Source organism: Schistocerca cancellata, chromosome 8, assembly GCF_023864275.1.
Source record: "Schistocerca cancellata isolate TAMUIC-IGC-003103 chromosome 8, iqSchCanc2.1, whole genome shotgun sequence".
Classification (NCBI taxonomy): domain Eukaryota; kingdom Metazoa; phylum Arthropoda; class Insecta; order Orthoptera; family Acrididae; genus Schistocerca; species Schistocerca cancellata.
This window is the reverse complement of record NC_064633.1, coordinates 254,528,377-254,534,963: the sequence shown is the minus strand read 5'-3', so window position 1 is coordinate 254,534,963 and position 6,587 is coordinate 254,528,377. Positions and strand designations below refer to the sequence as shown.

At 40.9% G+C, this 6,587-nt stretch overlaps 1 non-coding gene across 1 annotated transcript; it reads left to right on the top strand.

The window, feature by feature from the left end:
- Nucleotides 1-3,187: 3,187 nt before the first annotated feature.
- Nucleotides 3,188-3,261, top strand: Trnas-uga (transfer RNA serine (anticodon UGA)). Its single transcript has one exon. It is a non-coding gene; the product is annotated as a tRNA-Ser (tRNA).
- Nucleotides 3,262-6,587: the final 3,326 nt, after the last annotated feature.

The window sequence follows — 6,587 nt, the reverse complement described above, 5'->3', positions numbered from 1 at the left end:
CGTTCAATAAATAATGCAACATGTATTTTTGTTAAAAGAAGGTTGGCTTTATTCAAGATTCCAATGCACCATAATATTCCCCATTCCTTTGGCTACAAAACTTTATTTTCAATGCTATTTCCGTTCACTGTGAAGGCTTTACGCCACATTATAGGGAGGGCCTGTATGCCCGCCCGGTGTCACTCTACAGGTCGACGGTGGAGCCACCGTGTTGGCCGGCCGCTGTGGCCGAGCGGTTCTAGGCGCTTCAGTCCAGAACCGCGCTGCTGCTACGGTCGCAGGTTCGTATCCTGCCTCGGGCAAGGATGAGTGTGATGCCCTTAAGTTGGTTAGTTTTAAGTAGTTCTAAGTCTAGGGGACTGATGACTTCAGATGTTAAGTCCCATAGTGCTTGGAGACAGTTTAGCCAACGTGTTGCTGGGTCGATAACCTCCCTATTATCTACGTACTTCTTCCTGCAGAGTGCATCGTTCGTTGGGGTAACTACCTGGAAGTCGGAAGGCGCGAGATCCGGGTTGTAGGGTGGATTAGGATGAACCATCCAATGAAGTTTTGTCAGCTCCTCTTGGGTGCGGAGACTTGTTAGAGGCCTTGCCTTGTTATGGGGAAGGAGAATTTCAATTCCGTTTTTGTGGCGACGAACACGCTGAAGTCGTTTCTTCAATTCTTCGGAGTTCATCGTTGCACAATTATGAAGGACATGAAAGAGAATACCCCTTTCAGAGTCCCAAAAGACAGTCTCGATGACTTTACAGGCTGTGGGTGCAGCTTTGAACACTTTGTTCGGAGTAGAGATTGCGTTGCGTCACTCCATTGATTGCCGTTTTGTTTCTGGCTGGAAATGATGGACCCATGTTTCATCGCCTGTGACGATGTTCGACAAAAAAATGTCACGAGAAGCCTCAAACACTCAAGCAATTCCTCGCAGATGTTCCTTCGTTGTTCTTTATGGCCTCAGTTAGACGGCGAGGAACGTAGCGGATACAAACTTTGAGTACCTCAGCTGGTGGACGAGCGTACTAACAACTGAGACGTCCAGTAGAGCAGCGAGATGTTAGTGATCCGCCGATCACCTAGAATGAGAGTGTCCGCAGATTGCAACATTGCAGGAGTCACAGCTGTTTGCGGTCGGCCGGCATGCGGGAGACCGAACAAGTTTGCGCGACTTTGTCATGATGTTGACAGACTCCTCGTCCAGCGAGTAACCGTGCTCTTGTTCACTGCCAGCTCTCAATAGACATTCCACAAGTGCCTCTGAATACCTGAGATATTTGGTTTTCTCCAAAAGGAACACAATGAGAGCTTCCTGCTTACAACGCAGGTCCATTACAGATGCCATTTTGAAGGCTACGTACAGTTGCGCTAACAGTCCGAAATTTATACAAATATAGGAACTGAAACGAGAGTATTCCACGATTTCCCATAAAAAATTCAGCAATTTTTAACCGAAATCGGCGGAGAAAAAAATGTGTGTCATGTTTTGTTCAAGGGCCGTCCTATAAGTTACTGAGAAGCAGTTCGTTGCAAAAATGTTTCAAGTTTCCGTCTGTGTTGCTCATGACAAACTGTTGTTCCAATATTTTCTAGATTGTACTACTTTTTCGTGCACTGTTGTGGAATAGAATTTAGTACCAAGTGAACTCATACAGCAGTTAATTTTCTTCATGAACCGCGTAACGACTTGGTACCACTTTGCGTAATTAGTCTTGTGACAGTTACCCTCTAATTAAATCACAGTTTCCTTTAAAACTTCCATAACCTTTGTTTGCATCCCCCTAGTTCAACTACTGTTCCTTATCAAAACTCTCTTTCAAAAGGCAGTCTTGTGTAATGAAACATTGTCCGAAACCTTAACCATTAGTAGACAGTCCGGGTCACTTCTGTATTGCAGTGACAGGACTAACATTATCGTTGAACTTCTATAGAAGTAGAAGCCTGTAGTGTTATAGAAATAAAACCGAGAGTGGGGCTAGATTCAAAATATCAGCTGTGGGCAAGAACATGAAGAGAAGCAAAACTGATGAGAATTTGTGGTTTTGTTGGATATGATCTGCAGACTGAGTAGAAGTTTTGGTTCAGTACAGGTCATGCAATAAATGCATTCGTGAAGACTGTACAGAACTGAAGAAGCGAAAAGAGCGCTACTTCTGTTTCTCTTGTATGTTCAGTAAATAGACTGACGAAGTTCCTGCTATATTTTGAACGCCTCAGAAATTTATGTTAAGCGGTTCTTGTTTTGCTCACTGTGAAAGCTAATTCTCAAAGTACAAGTTCCTGTATACGAAACATGATTAAGTTAAGTCAGAATGATATATTCAACTTTAGTTGGCAATAATATATTGCTGCTTTATCCTGAAAAGGATGCTTTTGTGTTACTGAGTACACAGTCCATTGAAGGCTTCGTAGTGGTCCATTAATAGAAGGGATTATTATCGATGAACTTACTATGATGCTTCCCAAATCTCAAGATACCCTATTATTTGCCAAGATCTTTGTAAGGTGCGTATTGGAAAGTTTCCCGACTGACACGGGATGGTTTTTGTTTACTAAACTCGGTTCTGGTAAGCCGAAAATCCGTGCTGGTGCTGAACTGTTGAAAACGTAGCAGCAGAGCTCAGCAGATAAGCAGAACATTGGACTATTTGTGTATACCAAGCAGCTCAGGGGAAGCTGCTTTTCATGGCTTCACAGGGCTGGGGGTGATTGTGGCCTCTCGTACATGCACTGAGCGTTCCTGAAAGTCTAACATGAGTTAATTTTATTCCAGTTTTCTTCCAACCTTCCAACTGTGCTGGTTCCAACTATCCAACTATCCCTTTTCGAAATGACCCAGATTATTTGTTGGAAGTTGGACGAAGAGCTGTAGCTCTCGTGTGGGTAGTAACGCTAACCTAAACAAAAACAGGAGGTCAACAAGTTCTTGAGTCAGGATATTATGAGACTTCGTCCTTCGAGATAAGATGGAGTCGTTCATTGATAGCCGTTTGGATTTCGTATGGAAATGATAGCAGAGTGAAAATCTCATTCTGGAAACATCCCCCAGGCTGTGGCTAAGCCATGTCTCCGCAATATCCTTTCTTTCAGGAGTGCTAGTTCTGCAAGGTTCGCAGGAGAGCTTCTGTAAAGTTTGGAAGGTAGGAGGCGAGGTACTGGCAGAAGTAAGGCTGTGAGGAGGGGGCGTGAGTCGTGCTTGGGTAGCTCAGTGGTAGAGCACTTGCCCTTGAAAAGCAAAGGTCCCGAGTTCGAGTCTCGGTCCGGCATACAGTTTTAATCTGCCAGGAAGTTTCACTCTTCAAAAGTATTACCATTCAAATTCTTCCAGCAATGTCGGTTACAGCACCTCCTACCAATAAATGTCTATTAATATTAATACTTCTAATAATTAATGTAGGTTAATTCTTACAAAGAAGGAAACAGCAACCAGCCACTATTAATACTGCTATTTATTTAGGTAAATAGCGCCGTTACCGATTTCGAACTGGCAAGTTCATCATCAGACGGCTGTTCACATGATTTTCAAGATAAACTTCGCATTATCGTCTGATTCCGATTTTTATTATTCCACTATGTCGAAGTATTTTTGGTGTGCCGTCTCCATACGGTAGCAAACAGTGTTAGAAGCGCCCTATGTGAAAATAACTAACTTCCAAACGATGAAATACAGCGTAAATAAATATGTGAGGTTAGATGGTTATGGTACTTCCGTCGAAAATACCGCGAGATTTTGTTGCGAAGTTGCAGGATTGTATTTTTGCAGTATTCCTAAATATATCCAGCACTTATGTAATTTGTACATCACCATTTTGCTCAAAGCACCACACACACACACACACACACACACACACACACACACACACACACACACACAAATCAAAAAGAATTTGCCACACATGAAGTTATCACAAAGATTGCAGATTTACAAACACAACAGTGTCAGAGACGTTCTCTCTCAGAGACATCAGAATATACAGGTTGCTTTGATTTCACAGAATGACTGTTTCTAAAGAATAACATAACTCAATGAAAATTGAAACACAAGCTTGAACCTTGCATTATGATCATATAATATCACAAATGACATTGACAGATGTAGTAACCAGCTTGTGTGAATGCTACTTATTTGGTATTATGTAAACACTGTGCTATATACAAGGAACAACATTGAGGTGAGATAAAATGAGTAATATGACAGTAACAATTGTATTAACATCTATCTACGATGCACTGAAATTTTGAATTAAGTATAGTAGCAGTAATGTTTTTTTTAAGAATCAAGGTAGCATTACAAGTATTTATATTACAAAGAATACCGTATTCAGTGAGCATTAATTAAAAATAAATTGGGAAAATGTGATGGCCAGTTGTATGAATGTTACGTAAATGGTATTGTATAAATACAGTGCAATAAACAGGTGACAACATATACATGAGATACATGAATAACGTGACAGTAGTAATTACATGAATGCAGTATGGCACACCACTTTTATTTTTAAATCAATTTTACAGTTGTAGTAATGTGTGATTGAGCAGGCAGCCATATTATGATGTAATACTTTATTTGGATTATTTATTGCATGTTGTTGTTAAAAGGAGTAGTTTTTATTTATGTTTTAGACTGGATAATAGGTGAGTGAAGTTTTGTAGAATGGTTGCATTGGCTATCTCTGTCTGTTCATTAAGAATATGATGTGATGATTTGCATTAATACTTCTGTCCCTCGTAACTCATATTTGCATCTATCTCTATCTGTCATATCTGGAAAGAAGACCTATATCCTATACATTTATGGCAGAATGTTGTAAAATATTCTGAACTCTTTCACACTCTTTTGTCTCGAACAGAATGACTTTCCCCATCTCAACAAGCTCGAACTGCGAAAATTTAGATTATTTGAAACTTAACTGGCTGTTTCTTTACATGACAGTAAAAGGCATGGATCAAGGAAGTCTGGTAATTGCAGTATCTCTCGATTTACGAATAGCGTTTGATTCTGAGTCACACCTACGCTTATTATCAAAAGAACGGTTGTCTGGAGTACCAAGTGAAAATTGTAACTGGACTGAGGACATTTTTGTAGGAGGGACGCAGCAATCGTGGACAGTCATCGAAGATGTAGAAGTAACTTCAGATGTGCCCTAGGATAGTGTGTTGAGTCCCTTGCTGTTCGTGTTTTTTATTAATTACCTTGAGGGCAATATTACCACTAATCTGAGACTTTTCGCAGATGATGCAGTTATCTATAATGGACAACAGTGTCAAAGAAGTTGTAAAAATATTGAGTCAGATCTGGATAAGTTTCAAAGTGGTGCAAAGAGTAGCAACTATTTGAAATGATCAGAAGCGTAAAACTATGCACCTTACAAAACAAATAAATGTAGTATCCTATTACTGTAATATCTGCAGGTTAGAATCAGTCGGATGATGCAAATATCTCGGTATAACACTTTGTCGGGACGTGATCTCCAACCATCGCATGTGCTCAGTCGTGGTTAAAGGAGACTCCCGTTTATTGCTAGAATACTGTGGAAATGCGAGCCATTTGAAAACGAGATGGTTTACAACTAACTCGTGATACCCATCTTAGAACACTGTTCAAGTGTGTGGGACCTACCAGTTACGACTAAGAAGAGATAGATACAAATAAGGGCAGTCTGAATGGTCACTGGTTTGTTTGACCTGCGGAAGAGTGTCACAGAGACGTAGAAAGAACTGAACTGCCAGACTCTTGAAGACAGATGTAAAATATTCGGAGAAAGCCTACTAATACACCTACAAGGACCGGCTTTAAATGATGACTCTAGCAATATACAACAGCACCCTACATATCACTGTTATGGAGATCATGAAGACAGGATTAGATTAATTACAGCACGTACAGAGTAATTTAAGCAGTCATTCTTTCTGCGCTGCATATGTGAATGGAAAGCGGAAAGGCCCTAATTAATACTATAATTGGACGTACCCTCTGCCACGTACTTCACAGTGGTTTGCAGAGTATGGGTGTAGATTCAGACGTGACTAGCACCTGCTTTTGCCTCTGTGTTATTCAGCACTGGCCTATGAAACATCCGTTCCTTTGGACTATTTTTCTAAAAAAAATGGTTCAAATGGCTCTGAGCACTATGGGACTCAACTGCTGTGGTCATCAGTCCCCTAGAACTTAGAACTACTTAAACCTAACTAACCTAAGGACAACACAAACATCCATGCCCGAGGCAGGATTCGAACCTGCGACCGTAGCGGTCGTGCGGTTCCAGACTGTAGCGCCTTTAACCGCGCGGCCACTCCGGCCGGCGACTATTTTTCTAATTTACCTTCCAAATCCAATGCCACTGGCATGATATAGACCTATTCTTCCTGGAAGTTCATGTTCTATACCCGAACTGCAATAAACAAAGGTATTATTTTATTTGTATTTATGGCTCATAGTTGTTCAGACATACGGCACCACTTTCGCGCTGCCTTCAATCCATTCGCCGTCCTTACTGCTCACAGCAAAAAATTCATATTTCCACAATAGTGCAACATTAGTCAGACATTTAATCCCCATTGTCCTATTACAGCGTGAATTTTCGTTTTATTTT